The sequence below is a fragment of the Xiphophorus couchianus genome, chromosome 19, assembly GCF_001444195.1.
Source record: "Xiphophorus couchianus chromosome 19, X_couchianus-1.0, whole genome shotgun sequence".
Lineage (NCBI taxonomy): Eukaryota > Metazoa > Chordata > Actinopteri > Cyprinodontiformes > Poeciliidae > Xiphophorus > Xiphophorus couchianus.
This window is the reverse complement of record NC_040246.1, coordinates 23,064,362-23,092,226: the sequence shown is the minus strand read 5'-3', so window position 1 is coordinate 23,092,226 and position 27,865 is coordinate 23,064,362. Positions and strand designations below refer to the sequence as shown.

Below are 27,865 nucleotides of genomic sequence, written 5' to 3'. Positions count from 1 at the left end.
TCACTGCGATGTGTCGCCTGATGTGTTTGGTGTGTGCTCGTCTTTAAGGAGGATGTGCTGCATGCTTTGTAGCTTTTTAGCATTCACAGTTCTCAGAAAGATCCAAAACAATCTGGATCTGGTTCTGAGACGTTCTGCAGGATGAGCTGCAGAAAGGCAGCCAGACCAGATGGGGGCAGCAGAGTTTCAGCACAATGTTGAAGAGTGAAAATCTGTGTGAATGGAGGAAAATGTTGTGGTTTTTAAAAACAGGAGAGACTTGCAGCGGCTGCAGAGGGATAAAGCGAGTGGTCAAACTGGGAGCTCTGGGAAAGAAATGGAAGCTAGGCTAAGGCCAGACGTTAGCATGACGAGCCGCAGTACGGTTTGTGTTTTAACTGTGCTGCACTCAGACTCTGTGATAATGTCCAATATTCTCACGCCTAAAATGGACAATATGCAAAATGCTTTGCACACAATAAAGCAACAATATGCAGTAGATGACATGATATTAATTTGTGTTTATAATATTTACTGGGGAAGTTTGTTTGAGCAGGAGAACATTAATATTCCATCTGAGCCTTGATGTAGCTGCAAATAGCAATAATCTGGATTCTTTTCTGAACATAAGACTGTAATTTAGTGGGAACATAAACATTTCAGAATAAAGCGTGTTTTATCACAGCGTCCGTCTCCAACAGCTGGAACAGAGGAGATATTAGGAAACAGATGAGGCGCTGCCAACCTGCCCACTCTGACTGAAGGCGCCGCCGGGCCCTGAATGCTAACAGCAGCAACAATACGCCTGTTTGTCTTCCTCCTGATAACTTCAGCAGCAGAATGGATCACCTGACCTTCAGAGAAACTTTGAGTGTTCAGAGTAAATTACACTAAAGACAGAAGATTTATAGCTTTTTGATATTGAATATTTTTATGCAAATTCTACTTTCAAGCCTGTAAAACTAAAACACCTTTAATTTAGGGAAACGTGTAACCTCTGTTAGCTGTTTTACACATCAGGAGCTTCAGTAAAACTAAAGATGCGTCAGAAAGAAACACTTTAATCAGAGGAGACGTTTTGCTGTAATTGGATATTTTGGAAGTTTCTAGTTTAAGTTTCCATGTGAGTGTGTTTCTCAGATTCTATTAAGTTTGTGTCACAGCAGCTGCAGGTTGAAGATCCTCTCTAAAAGGTGCAGATCTACGCTGCGTTTGGTGTCACACCGTGTGTTTGCCTGTCTGACTGCCTGCGTCTTTCCTGCTGCTTTAATTAGTTCTCCCATAGTAATCACTCAACCCTGTTCTCATTATTGCCGTTGCCATGGCAGCACTCCCAGGTACCAAGTCCCTGACATGGTGGAAATGGTGCACTGCTGATCTGACGATGCTTGCAACATGTGAAGCATTTCAGAAAACTGGAGCAGCTGCAGAGCGACGACTTGTTCAAGCTGGTTTTCCATGCATTGCAAATAAATTCGTAGTTATTACTGAACGCAGTGAGAAAACTTTGCTTAGGAAAATGACATGTAATGCTTCAATTTTATCCAAAGGGAAAGAGTTCTGCAGCTTCGTTTTGGGTTTATGCATTAAATATGTTCATGTTATGGAGACATCAGAGTCTTCCTGCATGTAGAAACTTTTGTTTCAAAAGTTTGTTAGAAAACATTAGAGAAGAAACATGAAGGTCCAGGAACAGAACCGACCCGGTTTATGGTTGAAGCTGGGTTTGTTCTGGTCAGTGCAGCGGATGGACCTGAACGCAGAACTTAGAGAAAAGGTTCATTAGTTAAAGATGAATGGAGCTAAATAAAATCTATTCTAGGAGAAAAGCTGTTAGAAGTGACAGAGATTCACCTTCCAGGAGGAAAACAGCCCTGAACACATTCTTGTGTTAGAATGGCCTAGTCAAAGTAAAGGGCAAAATGCAAATGAATATCCTAATTTTGCAGCAGGTTTTGTTGAGTATGTGTGTCGGCTGCATTTGTTTCCATCCTATAAACCGAAGGACAATTGAACTCAGTCGTTTTTCTGTTGAGGAAAAAACAAAGTTTTTAATTATCAGAAGGAAAAACAGCAGCAGCTGTTCGTTCTTCTGCTGACATTTTAATATTTATTTACTGCCTGTTACAAATACACTGATTATTTATGTTCAAAACCTGATCAAAGAATTGATCATGTTGTAATAATTGGTCAAAACCAGAATGAAGAAGTGACATTTTGATAAGTCAGAAAACATCCTGGACTTTTATCTGCTGTTGACTTTGATGAGATGTTTTGTTTTTCTTTTCAAATATAGACACACAATTAATTTAAAGGAATTATGTGGGCGGTTTTTAACAATTTCTCATAACAATAAACCCTTGATTTCACAGAGAGGCAGGAAAAAATACTCTAATTTCTGAGCAACAAAATTGCCTTTCTGCAGTAAGAGCTGAGTTTTCTGAGGCGGGTTGAAGATTCGGCTTCTTCTCTTCTTCCTGTTTGGTTTAAAATCCATCCAGCTTCAGAATGAATGAATGAATGAATGAATGAATGAATGAATGACAGATGTTACCAGCAGAGGAAGTGAACTGTTAGCTGTGTCTCTCTTCAGTTTAAAGGTGGCGAATTATCAGAATATCGTTTAATTATAATAAAAAAGATAAATCCATGTACATCCATAATGTTTTATGTATTTATGTAAAATCAGTGAAACATTTTTATTGACTGCAGGACAATTAAAAACTCATGTTTGAGACTTTTGTGTTGATTTGGAGAGCAAAGCAGGAAGAGATATAAAGTTTAGTTTTTGTGGAGGAACTCAGCAGGAAAACAAGAGCACCCCCCTCACCCCCCCCCCTCACCCCTCCCCACCCCCCCCCTCCCACCCCCCCACCCCCCCCACCCCCCCACACACACACACCCTCAGAAGTCACAACACAAACAGTTTGATGTTTTAGAAAGAATAATTGTTGGATGAAGAGGTTTATAAAATGTGTTTGATTAAAATTCAGTAAAATCGTTTAAGGACAAAAATAATTTTACAAAACTTTACTTCTATAAACACATTGATTTTTGTACTGGATTTTTTCAAGACCTTTCCATGTCATAGTTTAAGTCCCTTTGCACCAGATCTCTGCTGATTTTCTCCGTCAGGTCAGATTAAATCTCTCCAGTTTTGTTTGAAAGTTTATTTTACTCCATAAACTTCTCTTCACACTCAGCTGGGTGTGACGGATCTATAATTAGTTTCCAGGAACAGTTTGCAAGTTTTTGCTTTACAACTAAACAACTTTCTCCCTGTTCATCGTATAAAGGTTTCTTTATTAACTTGAAGTTTTTCCTCTGATTCATTTCTCCGTTTGCCTGCAGGAGGTCTGAACTCTGCAGAGAAACTTCTGCCTGCTGATCTTCTAATTACCACAACAGCCACAAAATATGAGCAGAAAAAAGCAAGAAAGCACAAAAACATCTTCAAAAGCTCTGGATCTGTGCTTTATAATTATTCACAGGAGTTTCGTTTTAGCTGCATGTCTGTTTGTTAATCCGTCCGTCTGTCCATATAATTGAGAAAAACAATGATATATCTCTTTAAACCTAAAAGATGGAAACCGAGGAGCCAAAGTATCGCTGGGCCTGATTCTGGGTTTGGTTTCTGGAGAATCAGTTTTCAACTGATGTAAAATAGTCTGATTCTTTATTCAAATCCAGTTCAATCTGGAGAGACTCAGACGGAGATAAGAAGACAATTAGAAGAGTTTATTGACAAACAGGATTTAAAGTCTTTGGCGCTCGGGCCCCGGTGGGGATAACGGTTATCGCAGCGTTAGCGACAGGCTTCAGATGAGCATCCCGATGCTGTTAGGAACGTCATCCCCCAGGGCCCGGTTCTGGTGGTGGAGGTTGAAGAAGGGTGCGGGCCTCAGGACCGGGCGAATGGAGGAGAAGGGGTGGTGGTGGGTTGAGCTCGGCTGGAGAGCGAAGGACACGATGAATGAAGGTCCTTATCAGCTGGGACTTGGTCGATGATTGGACGTGACGTGGCTTGGTCCGGCGTTGATAGGTCGACGATTGTGGGCAGGTCGCTTCAATTAATGGGTCCCGGTGGGGATAAAAGAGTCTTCCAGTTTGAATTTGCGCCTAGGCTTCATATCAGTTTAGCCAATAATTTAAGAAAAATACTTTATATATCAAAATTGGACTATTTTGTGCCTTGTGATGACATCATAATCCTCCTTTGAATCTGTTTTATGTTTTATTTTTAAAAGGATCCTGAACGGTTCGTGAACACGAGGATCTGTAGGAACATTCTCAAACTTTGCCAAAGTTCTTGCATTTTCTTTTTAACTCATTTAGAAAAAATAAACATTTGATCCGTCTCCAGGTTAGCCCGTTACCATGGTAACAGGCATCCTCGTGGTCAGACGGTTCAGACCCACTTTTCTGATCTCGTCTTTGATCAGGAGAGTTTTCAAAGATTCTGCTTGGTAGTTTGGTTTGGACTGATGGAGCATCATGGAGCAGTCAGGATCAGAACCAACAGAACCTCTCTCTGCTTTGGAGCAGAATCTGGCCCTCAGCATCACTGATCCTCCACCTTACATCTCAGCTGCTGGTTCCCGGTCAGACTGGGTGGCTGGATGCAGAGAACTGGAACTAATTTGAATCAGATCTAAAAATCAGATCATAAATCCATATGGACAGGAATATTTCATGTTATTTCTGTTTAACGCCAGACCTGGACATTTGTGTGGGACAATCCCAAAGTTCATGTGAGAAGAGAAGAAATGAGATTGGAGCTTTTTAACGAGGCGCTGCGAGTCGAGGAGAAGCTTCATAACAGAGCAGCAGAGAAAACTTTAATAATTGCACCATGTTGTTCTCCACCGGCCAACTGAGCTCCTTCCATTAAGCTGGTTGGTGTGTGTGTGTGTGTGTGTGTGTGTGGGGTGTGTGTGTGTGTGTGTGTGTGTGTGGGTGTGTGTGTGGGTGTGTGTGTGTGTGTGTGTGTGTGTGGGGTGTGTGTGTGTGTGTGTGTGTGTGTGTGTGTGTGTGTGTGTGTGTGTGTGTGTGTGGGGTGTGTGTGTGTGTGTGGGGTGTGTGTGTGTGTGGGTGTGTGGGTGTGTGTGTGTGGATAGAGATCCCTCTGTGCTCTCACAGTCTGGTAATTGGAGGTCTATAGTGGGATTGCTGACACATGACTCGTAGCTGAGGGCTGCATGCAGCTTCTCTCTGAGCGGCGAAACAAAAGATGTTAAAGCTTCCAGTTGCTGCTGCTGTTCCGGATCAAACAGAACCTGGTTCCTGTTGGCTACCAGAACCTAAAGCTTCATCCCACGTCTGCTTTTCTACTCCACTTATGATCTGCTGCCTCGTAGATAAAACCGTTCTGCAGCCAGAGTTCAAAGGTCAGTTTCTGAGAGTGGAAGGAGAACGTCTCTCTTGGTTTCTGCAGATTCTGTCGGGTTGTTGGAGTTTTTTCAGGTGTGTTTGTTTTGTTCTCTGTTTCTTTTTTAAATCAGTTTGTTTCTGTTTTACTTCAGTTCAGCTCTTCCTCAGTGATTCTCGGTTATTTTGTTTATTTCCAGTTATTCTTCGTTTCTCCAGTTTAGTTTCTTGCTGATTCTTTAATGTTGCCCTCACTCGCCCCTGAGTTATTCTCTCTCTCCTCACACCTGCTACCTGTCAGTCAGACCAGTCTGTTCCAGCATTCCCAGTATCCATTCCTCCTCTCTGGTTCCACCTGGTAAACTTCGTTACTCCCGTTTATCCTGCTGGCGTTTCCTTTTGGGTTCCTGTTTTGGTTTGGCTCTGGCTCCTTGTGTTCCCTGCAAGGTTTTTAAAAAGCTTTCATTATTTTCTCATTAATCATTCTTCATCTACAAGCCGCCTTTAAAACAACAAAACATGACAGTTTCATCTGTCTGCTTTTAACAAGAGTTTTAGATAATCAATAATTTCAAACAATCATTAATCTGATCTGAAAGCAGAAAAACATCTGTGGAAGAGCAGCTGGACGTTTTGCAGTCATAAAGTAAAAGACAAGAATTGTTTATGGATGTGAACGCTGCTGTGGTTCAGTTGTTTTCATTAGGAAAGGGCCTCAACATGTTCATCTTGGTTCATTTATTCATTTTAATTTGCAAAAATTATAATGCAAATAATCACTGTTTCTTTACAGCTGGAACCTTTGTACTGTGTGTGTGTTTGTTTCTAGCATGCCTGTAAATCTGACGCACAAACAACGTCCACAGACATCATCATCTGAGCTTCATTTCTGATAAAACGATCCGATCGGATATCAGCAATAATAATGATAATAATACCTGTAAACTAAAAACAAAGTAACAGAATCTTAATGCATTAATATTAAAGACTTTTTGTTAAAATTCAAAGCGAACTTCCTTCCTTTTCTTCCTCTCATTTCTGTCACAGAGGAGCTTCTGTCTTCTAGGTGAAGCATTCAGAGATAATTTATGATTTCATATTGATTAATTCCCTCATCGTTTGCTCAGCCTCTCCCTCAGCTCCTATACTGAACCTTTATATTTATAATGAAGCAGAACTCCACAAATATCTGAAAATCTCAGCATTTTATTAATATTCTCTCAATGTTTCACACTCAAATCAGAATACAGGGACACTTCCTGCAGGATAACATTAATGAAACTTTCTGTGAGTTTTGGTTTTGTTCCTGTATTTTATTTTTCAGTTAATTTTCCTGTTTTCAGACAGGAGATAGATTGATAAAGTGAAAGTAAAATGTCCCCTGCCATCCAAAGCTTATTTTTCCAGAATGCAGATGCTAACTGAACGCAGGAAACAAACTGGGAAGATTATAAATGTGAGCTGAATGAAGGCGATGCCCGCTGAACGGAGAGAAGAAGACTCCCCTCCGGCTGTCAGAGTGGTTTCATCCTGCAGACTGTTAGAAGTCAAGCGAGTGAAGCTGCTGGAAGCTGCTGGAAGCCGCAGCGCTGGGGGGAAAGTCTCCACCGCTGGTTTCAGGTGGAGCAACGCTGCAGATATTCTTTGTCGCTGTCTCAGAATGAGTCATCCTGCAGCCTGCAACACACAGCCTGCCAGGAGTCTCATTACAATGAGTTAAACACATGTCATCACCTTCTCCCTCCTCCACATCCGTCCATCCGCCCCCACAGGCCGTGTTAGGCTCCTCCAGCATTCACAGCTCTGCTGCTGCCGGTCCGTTCGCACACATCTGATTTCATCTGTTCTAACTCCTGAACTCTTTATTTGGAGTCGCTACACATTAAGACTCGAAGCTCGTGTTTCTGAGTCACTGAAGTCACAATGCTTGACAGGATTTCTGAACTCTGAAGGGATTTTCTGGTTCCCATTTGTATTTTTTAGCTCTGTTCCAGGATTATTCCCTCGTGTTTTTACTCATCGCTCTGTTTCTGTCCATCTGCACAAATCCAGCTTTTACTATTCCACTTTTTATTTTCTTCTTCTTCTAACCACCTCATGCCTGAATTCATCTACAATTACAATTACATACTAAAAGTGTAGATCTTAAATTTGAGAACTGACAGAAACTAGATAGTTAGCAGTTAATATAAATGCATAAGTGTTCAGTGACTCCAGACTGAAAAGCTAAATCTGCAAATCCGTGAGATCTTTCCCCTAGAAATGCTGACAACTGCTTATTTTAATAGTTCAATAAATTATAAATTCAACCAATGGAAACCGTCTTACCACAGAAACCGACAGCTACAGTCTTCCTTGTTTCAGCCAATCAGGACCGAGGAAAACAATGCTGCTCCTGGATTGGCTGCTTTGGAAATGTGAGTCAATAGTGTAGCACTATGTTTCAGTATTTCAGCTTACCAAGCTTCATTTTCTTTGAAAAATCTTTATTTTTAAATATCCTTTACAAATAAAATCAGCTATTAGTTTTCTGAGAATAAATTGTTTTACAGAAAAATCTGTGACTAATGAACCTGAAACAGTTGGTGGTTCCCTGTACACACAAACTCTGACCACTAGAGGGATCTGAACTGCTTCCCTGGTATGTGTGAAATATGCATCAACAGGAAATAGAGCAAAATGTGCTAAAGTTCTGGACGTGTTGTTTCAGACTGGCGTCCAGAACCAGCGGTGCTGTGAAGATGATTTTTATCTTTTATGAATTATTGAAGAAGACTGCTGCTGATCTCAGGGCTGTTGGGTAAATTTCCACCTTGTGTGTTTTATGTGTGAATCATGTGAAACGTGACTGAAATGTCAAAATGATCAATAATGACTCCAGTTAAATTGTTTCTCCTGTCTGAAGGGATTCAAGTAACTTTTCAGTGAATACATGACCAGAGGAATTCATTTGAAAACACGCTGTTAAACCTTTCCTCTAAATGTCATGAATTAATATTTAATATGAACTTCGTGTTGTTTTTTCTGATTTGCAGAAAACAAACACAGGGAGGAACTGTTTACCACATGACAACCTGCAAAAGGAAAACTTTTAGTGTCAGGCCTGAACTGAAAAGCTTTAAGACGCAGTGATGCTGATCAGAGCAAAATTTGAGATAACTTTCTCAATTCTGCGCATGTTAATGTTTGATTCTGATGGCTTTAGAGTTAATTTACTAAGTGAGAAATGGAAACACATTTACTGAGTGAGTTCTGACGTAGAGAAACAGGATCCTTGTTTCCCTCTAATCCACTGAAACAACAAGCAGCTGCTGTCATTAAGAACCAGAAAAGTTTGACTTTCTGAGTCGTAGCTGACATGAATGTGAGTGAATGATCGTCACTCACTATTTGCTCTCATATCGCCGCCGCCGCCGCCGCCGCCGCCGCCCTCTCTGTTGTTCCTGCGTGAGACTCTCAGGAGGAATCAGGTGGAAACGGGCTCTCTGTAGTCGAGACAACTGAAACTGAGTGCAGTCTGTCCAAGCTAAAAATATTTCCCCATCAGTCTCTTACTCTCTTCTACTGTCACTTTAACTTTCAGTCTTGCCTACTTTATCTCCCTTTGCGTCTTGCGATTCTCAGACTAAACTTTCAGGTGAAACAAAAGTCAGATTTCATCGACAAGCTGCAAAAAGCCAAACTATTTCAATACATAGAAACTTATCACACACACTTAGACAACGAGGCTTGATGATTATAATGTTATGACAAACAGAAGAGTCTGACTGGATATTATTACGGTAATGAACGATTGTACAAGTTTCCCTAAAATATGTCAGATAAATCTTAGGATTAATTTCAGTTTGACAAAAATGTTTTATCCCTGCTTGAAGTGATTTTTTCTTTTCTGAAAAAGACTTAAAGGAGAGATGGAGAAACCTTAACGAACAAGTTCTGACGTAGCGAACGCTCCCGACTACTGAGGTCTGCTCCTTACCAGAGGCATAAAAGTCCAGTCATCCATCATGGAGGGGAATCTCTCTCCATCTTTCTGAGCTTTCTGCCTCATGCTAGCTTCCAACTTCCTGTTTATTACAGAAATCTGATAAAATCACGTTTTGCTCTAAACTGGTAGATGGAGAAACGGCTAATTCACATTTTCTTTTCCAAGATATTTTTTGCTCAAAATTAGCCGGATGTTCGGATGGAAACATCACTAGAGCCTTGTCTGACTTTCTGATGTCTTTTTGCAGAACTTGCAGTCGAGTTTTTATGATTTATCAGCCATAATCATTTCTGCCTCTCAACAGCCTCATAAAGTTTTATCAAAAGAACCAAACAATTTCACTTTTGTGGAGCAAAAATGTTTTATTCACTGAAGTTTACAGACCCACTGACTTCCTGTCGCTAAGCGGTTAGCTCTCAGACTAATCAGGCTCTGGTTCAGCGTGCAGCCATGAGGGGCTTCGGTCCCTCATGGCTCAGCGTGAACCGAGCAGCAGAGCTTAATGCAACATGCCGCTAGCAAAGATTACACCGTCCTGCTTCCAGCCGCTTCCAGAAATTCCAGCACTCTGATCTCATTGCTCTTTTTCTCATTTCACACTTTTTTTATCAAGAAAAGAGAAAAAGTGCAGATGAATCCTGAACTGTTGCTCTGATTTAAATGATATGAAATCTGGAGGCTTCAGCTGGTCAAGATGAACTCGCATCTTTAATCAGTCAGTTATTAGATCCCTGCAGACTAGCAGCAGCAGGGCTGACGGCATTCAGAAACAAACAGTAAATCCAGTCTTTATGATTTCAGGGTAAAAACATATTTTATGATTTACTGGTTTATTTCTGGTAAAAATGGTTTTTACACAGAACTTCATCTGATGGGATGTTTCTGGAGTTAGAAACGTCCAACGCTGCTCAGTTGGTGGTTACCGTAGCAACCAGTAACTGATGGCTCCGCCCCCTTTTTCTGTTGCTGTTTGTAACTGTGGTTTGCATTGGGATCCACTCTGTGTTTTCTTTACAAATATTAGATTTTAACAGATATTTTAGACAAATGGAATCATGTAGCGCTTCATTTTGAGATGTTTGTATGTTTTTAAGTGTTATCATTATTAATGCTGTGCATTTTAGCAATGTTTAATTTTGCTAATGTTAGCTGCTGCTAACGGCTGCTAACGGCTGCTAACTGCTGCTAATGGCTGCTAACGGCTGCTAACAGCTGCTAACTGCTGCTAACTGCTGCTAACGGCTGCTAACTACTGCTAACTGCTGCTAACGGCTGCTAACGGCTGCTAACTGCTGCTAATGGCTGCTAACGGCTGCTAATTGCTGCTAACTGCTGCTAACAGCTGCTAATGGCTGCTAACAGCTGCTAACTGCTGCTAACTGCTGCTAACTGCTGCTAACGGCTCATTGGGAGTTTTGTAGTTTGTTTTGTTTATGGTTATTTATTATATTTTGTTTAATACATCAGGCCAGAAGCTGCTGGACGGATGTTAACCACCAACTTGATCTTGTTTTGTTCGAAAAAATTCAGTGAACCTGAATGTGTCATGATAGACCAACTGGACCTAAACGTAGAACAGCTACATCTAGATGTAAACTTTATTCAGAGTTACTGCAGCAGCCGTTAGGTGTGGCTGAACTTTGACCTGGAGTGAAAGATCAAAATGACAAAGATGGGCAGTTTTATGACAAAACTTTGTTTTATTTTAATCAATCAGTTCAGTGTTTCACTTTAGGTAAGATTTTGTATTTCCTTGACAAAAAGAGGAAACTGATTTTTTCTGTACTGCTCTCATTATTTTACATCACAGAATATTTTGTACATGAACTGAACCAATCAGACATCTTGTTGTGGAGGGATGTCGCCATCAAGGCTTCGCTTTGTCAAAAAAAAAAAGATTTACCTGCTTTTTACCAAACTTATTGTGATATTCAGACTTTAAAAGCTTCTGCAGAGCAAAGCCTCAGAGTCCTGCAGTTCTTCCTCTCAGCTTTTATCCTCCGTTTCCTCGGCGACCTCCAGTGATTTTAGCGTGAGGTCAGTGTGAGGTCAGCGGCAGAGCCAGACGTTTTCGTTCTGCTTATTGATCCAGTTTGAATCCTCCACAGCGACGGAGGCCAGAGCAGAACTCAGATTAATGAGGATTCCCAGAAAAAGATCCAAAGATCAGATGACCTTTCACCTTCCTGCTGGTGTAACATGCAGGTCTCTCACCTGAACCTCCATGCTCCTGGATCAAATGGGATCCCGGCCTCGTTATCATTTTAATAACCTGCTTTTCTCGTGGTTTTCTTCTGTTTACTTCCTGTTCTGGACCTTCTGCTGCTTCGACGCTTTTAGTGGTGGATTTATTCCCTGGTCAGTTTTTGTTGGCCCGATCCGATGCGCTCCTCTTTTCCTTTTCTCTCTCTTCCAGCTCAGTTTCTCCGCTCTTCCTCCCATCTTGTTCCCACCTTTCCTCCTGCTGTCTGCTCCCGTCTCCTCAGCTAAAGTTACGTTTTGTGTTTCCACCATTAGCAGTTCCTCTTTTCTTTGACAGTAAAAGAAAAGAACGTCTATTTTCTCCTGTAATATTTTCAGACTTTATTATTAAATGTCTCACAGATATTTTTGTAATTCCTGACCGTTTTATGATAACTATTAAAAAGTAATTATGCACCCAGGTATCCTGCAGACTCATAATCTGTGGATATTCTGGTCTGTAAGTCTCATTTATTCCATCACATGTTCTTCACAGATCTTCAAATTTTACTGTTAATTTTTTAAATAAAGTTCATATTTGGCTTGATGTCTTTTTCCCCTGACTGGAGATTTTGCAAATCCAGATTCTCCCTAAGATGATAAAATAATTGTGATTTTATTAAAGATTAACGGTCTGGAGGCGAGGTGTGTGTGTTTGTGGGGTGTGTGTGTGTGTGTGTGTGTGTGTGTGTGTGTGTGTGTGTGATACATGCAGCCTTCTCTCCAGCTGGTCTGCATGTAGCTCTCGCTGCTCTTCTCTCCTCCTTGTTGTTTTTTATCTTATAATTGTTTAGCTCCACATACAGAAAGCAGAAAGCGGCTTTGACTAGGCCGTTGCGGCTCCAGCATGCTGGTCCTCTGGCTCTGCTCTGAGCTCTAAATGGGGCTGTTTGTGTTCTGGGTTTGTTCCAGAATTGGAGCCGGATCAGGACTCTGGTGGCCGGTTAAACACCTCAGGCTCCTTTCAAGCCGTTCCAGCACAATTTTCCTGTTTCTCTCTGCAGAATGTTAATCAATATCAGGTGAAAACAGGATTTTGTGGCTGTCTGACAGGAAACTCCTGCATAGAATGCAAATTAATATGCAAATTTCACCAAAATAAACCTTTAGTGACATTATTTAAATAAATTATCATGTTTTTGTGTTGTTTCTTTACTCTGTTCCTCCTTTAAAGGTCAAAGTGAAACAGACTTAGTGAACATGACAGAGGAGGTAAATAACAGGAGGGAAACGTAAAGGAAAGAGGTGAAGCTGGAGAGTGACACAGATAGACAAATTAAAGGGATTAGACGCCTCATTCCCCCTAATTCCCTTATCAGCTCCTCCCACAGCCTGGCTGCCACCGCCGTGTTTACATGACCTCATCTCCCATCAGGAAAATATTCATGGACCACATTATGCTAAGTCTCCTGTTTACCTACATAATCCCTGGCGGACAAACAACCTGCAGCCGCTTCCTGGACGGGAGCTCGCTGTGAGGCGGAGAGCCGCCTCTGATGAGGAAGAGCGGCTGCCCTTCCTCCTGACGTAAAGGTCAAGGGTCAGGGAAGGCTGGCCTATCTCTGAGACGATTTCGCCTCAGTCGCTCCTCTCACCTGAAACGATCCTGGAAAGAAAACTCTAAAGAACAGGAGAGGGAGAACAGTGTGTCTGCATGAACCTCAGAGAGCATTACACCCTGGACATGGGCCTAGTCAAAGCCCAAATCTTAATCTGATCCAAAAGTCATTTGAAACCTGTCAATATTTCCTCAAACTGATGTTAGAGATGTTAGAGCAACACCAGACCCGATATTATTATTGTTATTGTTATTGTTATTATTTATTATTAAATCTTCATTTTAAAAACAAGGTTAGTTTTGCTAATTGAATTAAATTATAGGATGTTTTTTCTTAAAGCTCCATATAAACTCTCAGTGGCAGAAAAACTGAAGAAAGAAGAAAAATTAACCTGATTATTCCCTAAAATAATCAACAAGCAAACATCAAACAGAAGAAAATCATAAAACGGCATCTATAAATATAAGAAGGAAACAAAAAAGGAATAAACTTATACAGAACAGAAGATAAATCTGAATAATAAACCATCACTAAGGCAATAAAAAGCCTTTAAATCATAAAAACTCCTGCATGATAATGTTTGCTTCTCTTATTGTCTCAGTTACTAAGAATCTCAGTAAAATCCTGCAGAAGTTTTTCTCTTCACAGCGAGTCGATCTGCAGCAACAGGAATCACTAAGAGCAGCAGACGAGATGCAGAAACCACATCTTTATGACCTACTTTCTAAAACAAAGAACAGAACTCAGCTCTGACATGAAGCTGAAGCAGGAAAGTCATTTTATAAACTGTAAAATGTTTTTTTGTGAATTAATTCAGCCGTGAAAGAAACAAGAAGCAAGCAAACAGACTGAGGTTTGATCCAGATGCTTCAGGCGACTTCCTGCTCTGGTTTCTGGGTTAAGAACAGAAAAACCTGGAAGTGACCAGACTTTGACTGAACCACCATTGAGATTTTCCTTGCCAACCAGAGGTGGACTTACTGACGTGTTTTAAATCTCTGACCTGTGATCCCAAACCGACTGTCCGATAGAGAGCTGTAGTTCCTCTAATTATTAAAGTTCCTTATAGAAACTTACACAGTATGGTTTTAACAAAATTATTCACAAAAACTAGGTGTGAGACTAAAAACAGTATGTTGAGAAAATAAGCAACATTTCCCTTGTAAACCACAGTTTACTCCTAACGTATTGAATTAGCTCAATAAAAAAGATATTTATAGTTTTTAATCTTCTTCCACCATCGGATTGGATCAAAGTTCATCTTTCCAGAGTTTCAGGAAGTCCTGATGTAGAAATGTGATGGTAGATGCTGACATTAGCATTAGCTGCTACATGTTTTGTAGCAGCTAATTTAAGCTAACATAGCATTGAGATGCTAATTTAAGTTAGCATAGCTTTGCTGACAGGCTAACTCCTTTTAGCACAACTTGAACACAACGATAGTCTTTCCCAGCGTCCAATCAGATGACTCCTCAGTGGGCCGACAGAAGCGGATTTGTTGTCCATCACTGTTAGCGGATGTTGCTTGTGCGTCAGATTTACAGATGTACCACAAACACACGAATACAAAGGTTCCACTAGGAGCCTTTTCATAAAAAAGACACCTACCTGCATTAAAATTTTAAAACATTAAAATCTACTTGATTGATTAATTATGATTAACCTATTAAATTCTGGGCCCTTAAGTAATAATAATGGTACCAACGGTTCTGGCCCTGGATTTACCTGCAGAATCTCTGCTCTGCCAAACAGTGAGTTGAACTATTCTGTTCTTTCTTTTAAAGTTCATGAACTTTGTTGAGTTCAGAAAGTCTGAGTGATGTTTCATGAAGCACACTGAGTGAAGAAGAGTCTGCGTCTGTTTACACACAGGCCGCTTTGTAAACTCAACAACTTGGTCCTCATGCAGAGATGGAGCCTGGCAGGAAGTGTGATCCTGCACAGAGCCACCGGGGGCCAGACAGCAGAGAGCCGTCTGCCCGGTGTGAGCAGAATTTTAATCGCAGAACCGAGTCGACACCTTGGAGGCATCAGAAAACTGATGATAAGAGTTTAAAGAAGAATAAAGAGAAGCTGACAGAGAGAAGGAAGTCCTGCTGCTGTTGAGTCTTACTGCTCAGACGGACATTTACATGTAAAACTAAAGCAGATTCACAATGACGGCAAATTTTTAGGAAGTTCAGAGGGAGAAAAGGAAACTTCCTGTAAATCTGTTGAGTTCAGATGAGTCAGTGTTTAATGGCCTCCTGATCTTCTGTGCTTCAGAGTTAAACCCCAAACCCTCTGGGCTGGTTCATTAACGGGTTCATCAGTTAATATGAACTGATGAATTATATATAATTATATATTATAATATAACATATAATTAACTGAACCCGTTCATATTAATTAAACTCGTTAAGTTATCCATGTTGTTCCAGGGCTGCTCACAGACATTTGGAGGGTTGGGGGAGTGTGGAAAGGAACCCACCAGAATAAAAGTCCATCATCCAGAAACTTTATTTCTATTACATTGAACTGAATGAGGTTTTTCTAAGCAGCTCTCATTCCTGATAAAAACAGAAAAGTATTGAGGTTTTCTGTTCATAATAACTTTCTTTGTTTTTTGCTGCTCCAGTTTACTGACTGTATTCAACTTAATCTGTTAATCTGTGTTTATTTCCTTCTCAGCATCATAACTTCTGCTCACTGTCAGATGAGTTATATTTTCTGCTGTCCAGGAAGTTTGTGCTTTAAAACTTAATGTGATCTTTTATATGGAGACAAATATAAGAACTACAAATAATAAAGGTCAAAATAAACAAACCTCAACAGGAATGTCATGTCATGCATAAAGCACCATAAGGCTGCATGACATTAAATAATTATATTGGATAATTTTACCCTTTAACACATTTTTTATAAATTTGCAGGATTTGAGGTGGATTTGATGTGAACCTGTTTTCTCGTTTGTGAGCCGTTTTCTTCCCTGCTGGTCTGAGCTCAGTCCATGTCTGTTTGTCTGTTTGTCTGTTTGTCTGTTTTGAGTAGAAAAACCTTTTCTTTTCCCCAGAATGATTAGATTATTTCTGCGGTTTGAGCCGGTTGTGAACCAGAGAAATGCAGCGATGTTCTCCACTGATCCACAGTGCTGCTTCCCATTTGTGTTGGCAGCTCTACCAGCCTTGAATATTCACACAATAACACTGAAGGCAATTCAATTATGAGAATGATTTACACTTGAAGTACTTGTTGCTAACCCCTTTATTCAGACGAATTCAAATAAAGACACAAGCGCTCTTCACAAAGCATGTTTTTACCATGTTTGGATTTTGGATGAATTAAAAAACTGTTTTTCTGGAAGAGAATACAAAACTTTCCACAGAAATAATCTCCAAGCATCTTAAACTGTCTGATCAGACATAAATGTTTACTTATTAGTATATAATTTACTCTTTCAACCAGGAACTCCTGATTGTTTTTACAAATGTGCTCTGACATTAGCGTTAGCTGCTACATGTTAGCATTGAGATGCTATTTTAGGCTAGGATATCTTCACTGATAGGCTGAATGTGTTTGGCACAACTTGAGCACAACATCGTCAGATCGTTCAGAAGCAGAAATGAACCCCAGAGGAAACTCTTTGCTGCCGTTTGTGGATGTTGCTTGTGCGTCAAATGTACGGCCGTACCAGAAACACATGAGCATAAAGGTTCCGGCCGGCAGCAAAAGAAATAGAGAAAATATTTCAACAACCAAAGAGCACCAAGAGTTAAATCTAGTTCAAACATAAGCATTCAGTATTGCTGGAAGTCTGTAAGGCTCCTGGAAATTTGTTTGATTTGTTTCTTGTTTATAATAATTGAATAAAAAAGAAAACCCCTCTGGTCATTTAGTTTTAGTTTGCATGTTATATATATTTTACTCAGCTTTTATTATGGAACATTTTCCACATCCCCTCAGTGCTTTCTGTCTTACTTTGCAGAAATTCACAGAGCGCTGCTTTTCCACTCAGCTCACCTCATTCTGAGTGGATTTCACAACCCACAGTGGGATTCAAGCCTAATAAAAAAAGATCCTTGCTCTCCTGTAAGTGACAGGCCTTCTGGGCTTGTTGGGTTCACAGCGGGGAGCCAGATATTTTGGTAAATAAACCCTGCAGATCTCCTCTCTGTCTCCTGACGTTTCTCAGTCTTTTCATGTCTGTGTTGATCTTTTCCCTCCCAACATTTTTACAGAACAACGTTCAGAACAACATTCAGCCTGCGGGTCAAACGGACGACAGAGGTCAAACATCCGCTCCCCTTCATGCTGATCTATCGTTGGTCCCATGAACACAACTAAAATATTTTATGTTTTCTTTAGGAAAATGTAAAAAATGAAACACCAAGAATATAAATGATTTTAAGATTGAATGTTTTACAAAAAGCAAATTAACCAATAAATGATTTTTAATCATGACCAGTTTAAGTTCTCATTGTTTTTGGTTTTAAAAAGTAACTTTTTCCATCTCATATGCCAATATTGAAAATGTTATTACTGTTATTAATGTTATCTGAAGTGTCAACATGAAATCTGATCAAATTTTATTTATGAATTTTTGCTCAAAGTGCACCTTGGGCTTTTGGATACAAAAATACCTTCAAGGATTATAATTTAAATATTTCTCAACTTATTTTGTCTTAAAAATGAAAAAATTACACTTTTCCTTCCAGGTTATTGATTTTTATTTGGCAGTTAGATTACATGAACACCAGGAGGCAGTGTAGTGCCAGAAGCAGGAGGCGTGGCTACCTTGTCTTCAGGGTTAGACTGAAGATTATTGATTATTGATTATTGACAGACTGTCTTTGTTCTGCTTCTGTTGTTTTGCTCAGAAATGCTTTTGGGTTTTTGGCATTTCCTGGCATTGCTGCTGTTGTCAGCAGCTGATATTAATGTGAATTATTTAGCACTCTGGATGGCAAGTAAATAAACTAATTATATAACTTAGTTTTAGGCTAATTTGGTGAAATGTGATAACACAGAACTCTGAACAAACTGTGAAAGTGAATCTGCTGGACGGCAGAGCGGTAAATCTTTCTTCATGAAAGATATTTCTGCAGCCACACAGAAAAATGTTCTGTTGTTTCTCAGATGTGTTGGCATCAGTCCCAGCTGAACACACTGAGCAGAAAATGTACATAAACCTGTGATTTATGGTTGTGTGGTTTTGGATGGTGAACAGTTTCAGCTGGCAGAAGTGATGCAAACAGAGCAAACAACTAAACAACTACAGAGGCAGGAGAGTTCAGTACCTGCAGTGAGCACACAGCTGCACATACATTATTATATATATTGTTACATTATCACATACATTATCACATATATTATTATATAATTACATATATTATTATACACATTATTACATTATTACATACATTATTAAATCATGTAATAAGTCCATTTGACTATTAAAACTCAAAGAGATGAATCTGTTTCATTTTCAGTTCTTTATGAAAAACATACAGTAGTTATCTCAGTTTAATGTTTTTGTTCATTTCTAGTAAATATTCCACTAAATCAGTTCTTATTAACCAGACATTCCTGCTCTCTCCCTGATTATTTACTTATTTATCTTAAATCAGCAGCGACTAAAACTTTCTGTCTTCAGATCGAATGAAAAAACTTCCATTCAGTTTCATCACTGCAGATTTAACACACATTTCAGCGCAGTGTGTGTGATGATGAAACATGGTGCTGGCAGCATCATGCTGTGGTCAGAGATGAAGATGAATCATAAATCCTGTTAGAGGCAGGAGGAGGTTCACCTTCCAGGTAGTAGAATGGCCTAGTCAAAGTCCTGACCTGAGGCCATCTGGAGTCTCTGACCAGACGGACTCAGTTTGACGCCATAGAGATAAAGCACATAGATCTGCAGCTGCAGCAGGAAGTGATTCTAGAAATCCGGTTTCATTTCTTTGTCACTAAAAATCCATTAAAGTTCAGGATCATAAAGAGGAAAATGAAAGTTAATAGATTATAAATACATATTTCTAACGACAAACTGATCGATTTTCTCTACTTGATGAAATCTGTTACTAAAGGCAGAGAAAGACTTTACAGAATGGTTCAGAAGCTTTTTATGTCCTAATAAACGATGAAAACCCATCCCATGATTTTTGTATTTACTTGGATAATATTTGGTATAAAAATATATTTGATGATTTAACTGAGACAAAAAACAAACAGAAGAGATTTTGAAGGGAACAAACTAGATGCTGCAAAACTTTCTGACCTAAATGTTTCAGAGAAACTCTCTTTGTTTGGGAGTCCAAAACTTTCTTTTCAAAAACATTGTATATTAAATAATGATGAATGAGCCAAAGTTTTTTTTAAACAAAAGTTTTATTACTTTTTCAGAAACTTTCATGTCAGAGTCGCAGTCTGGCAGCAGACAAACAGTAAATAAATTTCATAAGCTGCTCTGTCATCAGTGATTCACTCAGAAATGTTGAGTGTTTTATTATGAAGTTTAATCTTTTACCAGGTTTTACAATCTGCCAGGCTGGTTGAGTTTGATGTAGAGCTGTGAGAAACAGATTCTGGACGAACTGGAGCTTTGAAAAATGCAAAACCAACGAGAAGAACCAGATCAGAAAACCTTTGGTCCCAGAATACCAGAGCTTCCACATCAGGCCTCCAGTCAGGCAGAACCGCTTCGTGGATTCATGTGTAGATCAACATTTTCCAGAATATTCATGTGTAGATCAACATTTTCCAGAATATTCATGTGTAGATCAACATTTTCCAGAATATTCATTGTTTTTGGCGCAGAGGAGACGAATGCAGGCAGAGAGACGTTGAGCAGCGCGACAACGACCCCCTGACACAGATAATCATCTTACAGTGCTGTCTCTATGTGTGTGTGTGTGTGTGTGTGTGTGTGTGTGTGTGTTTACCTGCATTAAATCAGAGGAAATGCCAGCAGCATCAGTCAAACTGAAGGTCAGATTTATACCGTGACCTTTAGACCCTCGTCAGCCCTTCGCCTTTTTTCCTCTGGTCTTTATTTGCTTTAAACTTTCGTTCTGATTTCTGTATAAATGAAATTCATGTGTGAGGTTTCGTCCTCCTGTTGTCAAGCTGCTGACCGTGTGTGTGTTCAGCGCGGTCATTGATCCAGATGCCGTTTCTTCCGACAGCTCCGCCTGGATGGATGGATGTGAGTCGGGTCAGAAGTGAAGGTGTAGATTTCAGAAACGCTTCAGAGCGTTTCCTGGAAGGACGAACGATCCCAGCAGTCACACCTCACAAAAACCTGCATTGATTCAGCTGACCAGCACTGCTGGTTTTCAGTTTCCTCCACTCTTTTATCGTTATGATCGTGTAATGTTCATAGAGCCACATAAATGTGATGTTACATATTTACATATTCCTCCAGTCCTGGTTTGTAAAACATCAGGCAGATAATTACAGATCTGAAAACGTGACGTTATAATTACGTTAGAAAAGCTGGTAGCATCATCAGGAAGTTGATTTATTTCAGTAAAGCAACTTTAAACGCAGCAACAGGAACACAGGGAGGATTCCGACTGAATTTCTGAGTTTTATTTCTCTTCAGGCCGGATGTGAGCGGGAAACGGCCCTGCTGCTGCAGCCGAGCCGTGCTGCTGCAGCCGAGCCGTGCTGCTGCAGCCGAGCCGTGCTGCTGCAGCCGAGCCGTGCTGCTGCAGCCGAGCCGTGCTGCTGCAGCCGAGCCGTGCTGCTGCAGCCGAGCCGTGCTGCAGCAGCAGGCCTTGTTTCGTCTCAAGTGTTTAAAACGACCCGATCACAGCAGAATCTGAGTGTGTGTTTTCCTCCCTTCTCTGCAGTCTAATCTCATGAACACACACTAGCAGAGAGAGAACACACTGAGGCATCCTGCATCCATTATGCATGTGTTTGAGTCTGCTTGTATCTGTGTGTTTAGTGTGCAGGTCAGAGCTTTTCATGCTAATGGCTCCATTACCTTCTGGAGGTTTTTAAAGTCTCAGACAGATTTTCCTTTCAGGCCTTTAAGGTTTTGTTTTCTCAGTCCAGTAGAAAACTGAGGGGGAAAAACAACGTCCTCCACTTTGACATGGACTCATAACTACAACAACTGGAAGACAGTTTTTCAATCTGAGGCTTAAATTCATGTCCCTTCTTCCCTTTTTTACATCATCATCATCCTCATCCTCCTCATCATCATCATTGTCGTCATCCTCAGAGTTTGTAGAGTCAGTCTGCTTGTTTAGTTCTGGGTTTTATACGTTTATTGGAGCGGCTGAGAGACTTTTGGCAGCAGAGCAACGTTTCTACCAAACATGGTGGTTTGTTTTCTTGTATCTTTGTTTGAATTGTCACCTTAAATCCTCATCTTTAAATCTTCCTCCACTCCACCTGGAGCTGCTTTCTGCTTTTATCTGGTTCCTTTCTCTGCCTTCCCTGTGATTTATGGCCGGTTCAGGCAGAGTTTCATCTTCAGGCCTGCAGGTCACAAACACACAAAGATTCAGAACAATAAACACGGAGGATAATCTGTTTTCTCTGCATCCTGCTGCTCTCAACAGCTCAGACTCAACTTCTGGGCTCGAAGACTCCTATCCTGCATTTGATGTCTCTGTTCACCTCCAACTCACAGGTAAATTATTTGTAATAAAATAATTTACATTTTATTTATAGACGCCTTTAAAGGCTTTTGACTGAGGACTGAGCAGATTTAAGTTTGTGAGGAAGATGAGGCTCTACATTGTCTGTGATGAAGAGTGAAATCGTCACTTATGGATGATTCGTCCTACAAATCTGGCAATAAATGCAGAAATAAAGAAATGACTTGATAAAGTAATTTATGTGCCAAAAGTTGCATCCAAAAACTAAGAAATAAGAACTCTCCCCACTTATTTGTTTGTATATTTGTTGTAAACTAATTTCAATCTGGAGAGACTCAGACGGAGATGAGAAGACAATTAGAAGAGTTTATTGACAAACAGGATTTAAAGTCTTTGGCGCTCGGGCCCCGGTGGGGATAACGGTTATCGCAGCGTTAGCGACAGGCTTCAGATGAGCATCCCGATGCTGTTAGGAACGTCATCCCCCAGGGCCCGGTTCTGGTGGTGGAGGTTGAAGAAGGGTGCGGGCCTCAGGACCGGGCGAATGGAGGAGAAGGGGTGGTGGTGGGTTGAGCTCGGCTGGAGAGCGAAGGACACGATGAATGAAGGTCCTTATCAGCTGGGACTTGGTCGATGATTGGACGTGACGTGGCTTGGTCCGGCGTTGATAGGTCGACGATTGTGGGCAGGTCGCTTCAATTAACGGGTCCGGGTGGGGATAAAAGAGTCTTCCAGTTTGAATTTGCGCCTAGGCTTCATGTTTAGAACCACTTCATTTAACAGAATCACTATTTATTTTTCCATTTTATTATTTAACTTTAACATTACTTAACCTTTTTTTTCATCAATCTACAAATATGGCTAATAATAAAGTCTTCAGAACGTCAATTTCACAAATGAGCTTCAATATATGAACAAAAAAGGATGTGGATGAGCAGAAGATGCAGCTGTTACCCACTGGTAGCAGTTAGCAGCTGTTAGCATCTGGTAGCAGTTAGCATCTGTTAGCATCTGTAGGCTACTGGTAGCTGTTAGCAGCTGTTAGCATCTGTAAGCTACTGGTAGCTGTAAGCAGCAGTTAGCAGCTGTTAGCAGCTGTTAGCAGATGTTAGCAGCTGTTAGCAGTTAGCTGCTGTTAGCATCTGTTAGCAGATGTTAGCATCTGTTAGCAGTTAGCTGCTGTTAGCATCTGTAAGCTACTGGTAGCTGTAAGCAGCAGTTAGCAGCTGTTAGCAGATGTTAGCAAATGTTAGCAGCTGTTAGCAGATGTTAGCATCTGTTAGCAGTTAGCTGCTGTTAGCATCTGTAAGCTACTGGTAGCTGTAAGCAGCAGTTAGCAGCTGTTAGCAGATGTTAGCAAATGTTAGCAGCTGTTAGCAGATGTTAGCAAATGTTAGCAGCTGTTAGCTGATGTTAGCAGATGTTAGCTGCTGTTAGCAGCGTTCCTGTCACTTGCTTACAGTTTGCTTCATTCGTCTAATTCCTTCTCATGATCTGCAGAGGAAACACGTTTTCAGACACAAACGCAGGTTTACAGCCATAAATCACAGACTTATTGTGTCATTGAGCTGCAGCGATAAATACTGTAAATGCTTAGAGACGCTTTGCTGTTTAAATTCTTTATTTTCATCCTAATTCACAAACGACTGAATTTTCCTGAAGCAAATGAACCTTTTATTCAAATGAAGTAGCTGTTTTTAGACGCTGTCTTTAGTCAGAACAAGTCGGATGGGACATTTATTATCGTTAGATAAAAGGTAATATATATTCAAATACTTCTGCACCAGTTGGGAAGTTTTATTCAAATGCTAATGTGTTTTTATTTCCTCTTTGCTTAGAAATGATTCCAGGCACTTTGCACCTCTCTAGTTTGAGATCCATGATTTATTTTCTTCCTGACAAAAAGTCTTTTGTTCAACTGATGCACTTTTAAAAAGAGAAAACCTCCAAATACTGATGAAATTACTGTTTTGCTAACAACAAACTTTGACCCACAGATTCCCTGTTTTGACAACCTTTTCTTTTGTTTGAAACGGGAACATTTTTGCTGCTTTTAGAGGCGTAAAGAAGAGCGCTGCAGTTGGTAACACTGTTTCTGTGGATGTGGAGAAACCTAACAACTGTTTCCCTCAAGGGGTTTTCTGGAGGTTTGTTCAGAATTATGGATTTAACAGTTTTCTGGTGGTTTTATACCCAAAGCAAGAGCTCTGTCATCATTTAGGCACAAAGTCAAACTGGCCTCCAAACAGGTTTTCGTCTGTCCATCCTGTTTTAATGTGGACAGACAAAATGTTCAGCTGTTGTCATGGAGAGGAAGACATCTGGATCTCAGGTTTCCTTCAGTGAATTTAGAAAATAATCTGGTTTTCCTGGAAACATTGGAGTGTTTCAGTGTGACGCTGGCAGCATCAGTCAGCTCCTCCAAGTTTCACTGAGTTGCATTTTAAATCCCTACATTTGTTTTGATTTCATGAAATATATTAAAATGAATTTCTCTTTATTTTAACCTACTTCGTGTTGTCAGGAAGTTTCTACTGAGGTGTTTTCTTTATTCAACGTTGTTTGGCAGCAATCAGATATTAAAAGCTGATTGATATCGCAGTGTTTGGTCGGTTTTCAGTTTTTATCTCTAACTAAATGAAATCATCATTTCTAGTCTGATTTCTGCAGATATTTTTGGTGACATTAGTATTTATTTTTAGTAAAGTAGTAAATGTTTGTGTGACTGAAATGGTGACAAAATAAATAAAAAACTAACCTCTAACTGCAAGTAACTTCATTTTTTAAAAGTAGGATTAATTCAAAATATTGATCCCAATTCAGTATCAGAATCAGATCAATACTTTGGTTTCAGATTTCCTCTTAAAAATGTTATTTTATTTTTGTACTGTAGTTTCTCAACTCTTTTGCTTGGTTTTCTATCAAACAATCATTTTTTCACTTTGTTTATTTATAAAGCAACTCACACACATTTGTTTTATTTTTTTATCATGTTAGTAAAAGTATTTTGTAAAAACCAAGAAACTTTACCCAAATTCAGCCCCAGGTTTTAACAAAATAACTACAAAACACCTAAAGATCAGCAGTTTGATGATGTATAAACATTAAATAATAAATATTATTATGTGTCCTATTGGTTCTTTATTTATTTGGGATCAGATTGAGACCAAAATGTTCAACGGCAGCACAGCCGTACTGTCCTGCAAAAATATTCATACTCACTAAACCACTGGCTGTTTTTGTTCCATAAGACAAAAAGTAGAACATATAAAGGCGTTTATGAAGAGTTTATTAACAGTTTATTAAGAGTTTATGAAGAGTTTATTAACAGTTTATTAGGAGTTTATGAAGAGTTTATTAACAGTTTATTAACAGTTTATTAGGAGTTTATGAAGAGTTTATTAACAGTTTATTAGGAGTTTATGAAGAGTTTATTAACAGTTTATTAACAGTTTATTAGGAGTTTATGAACAGTTTATTAACAGTTTATTAGGAGTTTGTAACATTAGAGGTGTGAGGAGGAGGTGAAGGACTGAGTGTATCCAACACGTCTCAAACTGCTGAAATCGTTCACTGACACACTGGTGACCTCACACACACACATCTGAGTCAGACACTGCTACAGTCCCAGTTAAATGGACTGGAGGAACTGGTTTTATGTTGGGTTGATTGAGATTATTAAAGTTATTTAACTAGTAACACATTCAGGATTAACGGAAACAATAGAAAAGACATTTTTATGAGATTTTTCCCCTTTCTGGACATTTTGTTAGCTGGTGATGTAAAATGATGCATTTTGTTTGGTTTCTCTGGGCAACGGATTCCTCTGGCCTGTTTGTAACATCTTTGAAGTAAACACAGAGTAATGTTGAGTCTATTAGAGGTAATCGCTCGTCTCTCTGTGGTGTCTTTTTAAATCATGGTGTCTCTCATTATGAGAGTTTTCAGCCTCATTTTTATCTCTTTGTGTCTAAAATAATCCAAGTTCTTTGATGTTGCCTCTTTGAAGATGTTTTTGTACGATCATCCAGCTGTAAGAAGGAAACTGCAGCCCATGAGCAAGAAGCATGAAGTGCAAACTCATTTTCACACTTTGTTGCTGTAAAATATTGAGAATTAGGAGATAATCAAACAATTTATCAATTACTTTTTAAAATAATGTAGATTCAAGAAGCACATTCTGAAGAGTGTTTATTTGCTGCAGCATTTGATGTCAATAAATCTAAATAAAATCCATGAAAAGTCTTTTTTTCTTTTCACTGCAGCTCCATTTCCTCCTGGAGCAGGAAGCATGACATTCCCTCTGTTCAGTCTATCAATGCAGAGGATTTTGAGGCTTTGCATCGGCTCAAGCATCAGTGACACTCCAACAGGCAGCAGAGCGCAGACAGAGAACATGAATAAAGCTGGAAGCGTCGCAGCTGAATGCATGTTAAGAATCCGATTCAGACTGAATGTGAGCTCCAACATTTCCAGCCTGCAGCAGGAAGCGGCCGGATCCAGTCAGGCTGCAGCTCCGGGTCGAACCTGGAAGAGTAAAACATCATCACCGTTCTGACATTTGACTTTCATTACATTAATGGAAGTGTATCACAAACCAGAACAACATATTTTCAGCAACTTCATTTTTATTTAAGATTTGCATCAGCAAACAAGACAAGTCCTCCGGGCTTTTATGTTTAATCTATCAGTGAAAAACACCTTGTCTGCCTTTGGTAACCGAGGGCAACCAGAGCAGAAGAAGACTGGGATGTTGTGAGGATGATGGCGGCGGCGGCGGCGGCGGCGGCGGCGGCGGCGTGTTCTGCAGTCACCTTCAGGTTAATCACTAAATCTGTTTGAGAGAAAACACGGCTGATTAGGAAGCCTGGCTGAGACGATACCCTGCAATCAGAGCAACGCCGCCTCTGATCTCCTCAATCAGCTTCCATCCTGATCTCTGTCATGCAAATCCACTGTCTCATAAAGAGGCAAAATAAACAAATCACTACCTATTAAAATTAACCTGCTGTAGGTGTTAAAGCTGCTATTAGATAAGATCTGCAAGAGAAAATACCTTAATAAGCTTCAGAGAAAAACTGAATTCAGTTCAGAACCAGAACAAAATATCAGCTCAGATTTACAGATAAACATGAATAGTTTTAAAACTCTTAATGCTGTTGATCACATGTTGTTCATTTCTCTACATTTCCTCTTTGTGATCAGTTTATATCACTTTAATTATTACCATTTTGCTCACTGTTACTGACGCACTGTTATGATACTGCTGCTTTATGCAGAGGTTCATATTTTTAGAGGAAAAATTAAACTGAACTATAATGTGGTTCAGTTTAGAGTGTAGCTGTCTCAAAACTGCCTGTCTCAAAACTGCCGCCATTATTCCGGTGCCAAAGAAACCTCAAGTCACCTCTTTCAACGATTACCGGCCTGTGGCACTGACTCCCATCATGATGAAGTGCTTTGAAAGGCTGGTAAAAGAACACATCGTCTCCAGACTCCCCTCCACATTCGACCCGTTCCAGTTTGCCTACCGCTGAAACCGCTCCACTGAGGACGCTATCTCCTCTGCCCTACACCTGAGCCTGGCTCACCTGGAGGAGAAGAACACTCATGTGCAGATGTTGTTCCTGGACTTCAGCTCAGCGTTCAACACAATCATCCCACAGCATCTGGCAGGAAAACTGGGACACCTGGGCTTCAGCACCCCCCTGCACAACTGGCTGCTAGACTTCCTCACCGACAGACCTCAGTCAGTCCGGATCGGACAACACACCTCCGATGTCATCACCCTCAGCACAGGCTCCCCTCAGGGCTGCGTCCTGAACCCTCTGCTGTTCACTCTGATGACACACGACTGCGTCCCCAGGTTCGCCACCAACCACATCGTGAAGTTCGCGGACGACACAACGGTGGTGGGCCTCATCAGAGACGACAACGACCTGGACTACAGAGAGGAGGTGGAGCAGCTGGTGGACTGGTGCAGAGACAACAGCCTGATCCTGAACGTTGACAAGACGAAGGAGATGATTGTCGACTTCAGGAAGAACCGGCTCAGCCACGCTCCACTGCTCATCAACAGCTCGGCTGTGGAGGTGGTCAGCAGCACCAAATTCCTGGGGGTGCACATCACTAACGACCTC

General features: G+C 40.3%; 1 long non-coding RNA gene across 1 annotated transcript; it reads left to right on the top strand.

Annotated features, from left to right (window-relative positions):
- Nucleotides 1-5,145: 5,145 nt before the first annotated feature.
- Nucleotides 5,146-17,528, top strand: LOC114134471 (uncharacterized). Its single transcript, XR_003593390.1, has 3 exons — nucleotides 5,146-5,366; nucleotides 17,099-17,258; nucleotides 17,352-17,528. It is a non-coding gene; the product is annotated as an uncharacterized LOC114134471 (long non-coding RNA).
- The last annotated feature ends 10,337 nt before the right edge of the window (nucleotides 17,529-27,865 follow it).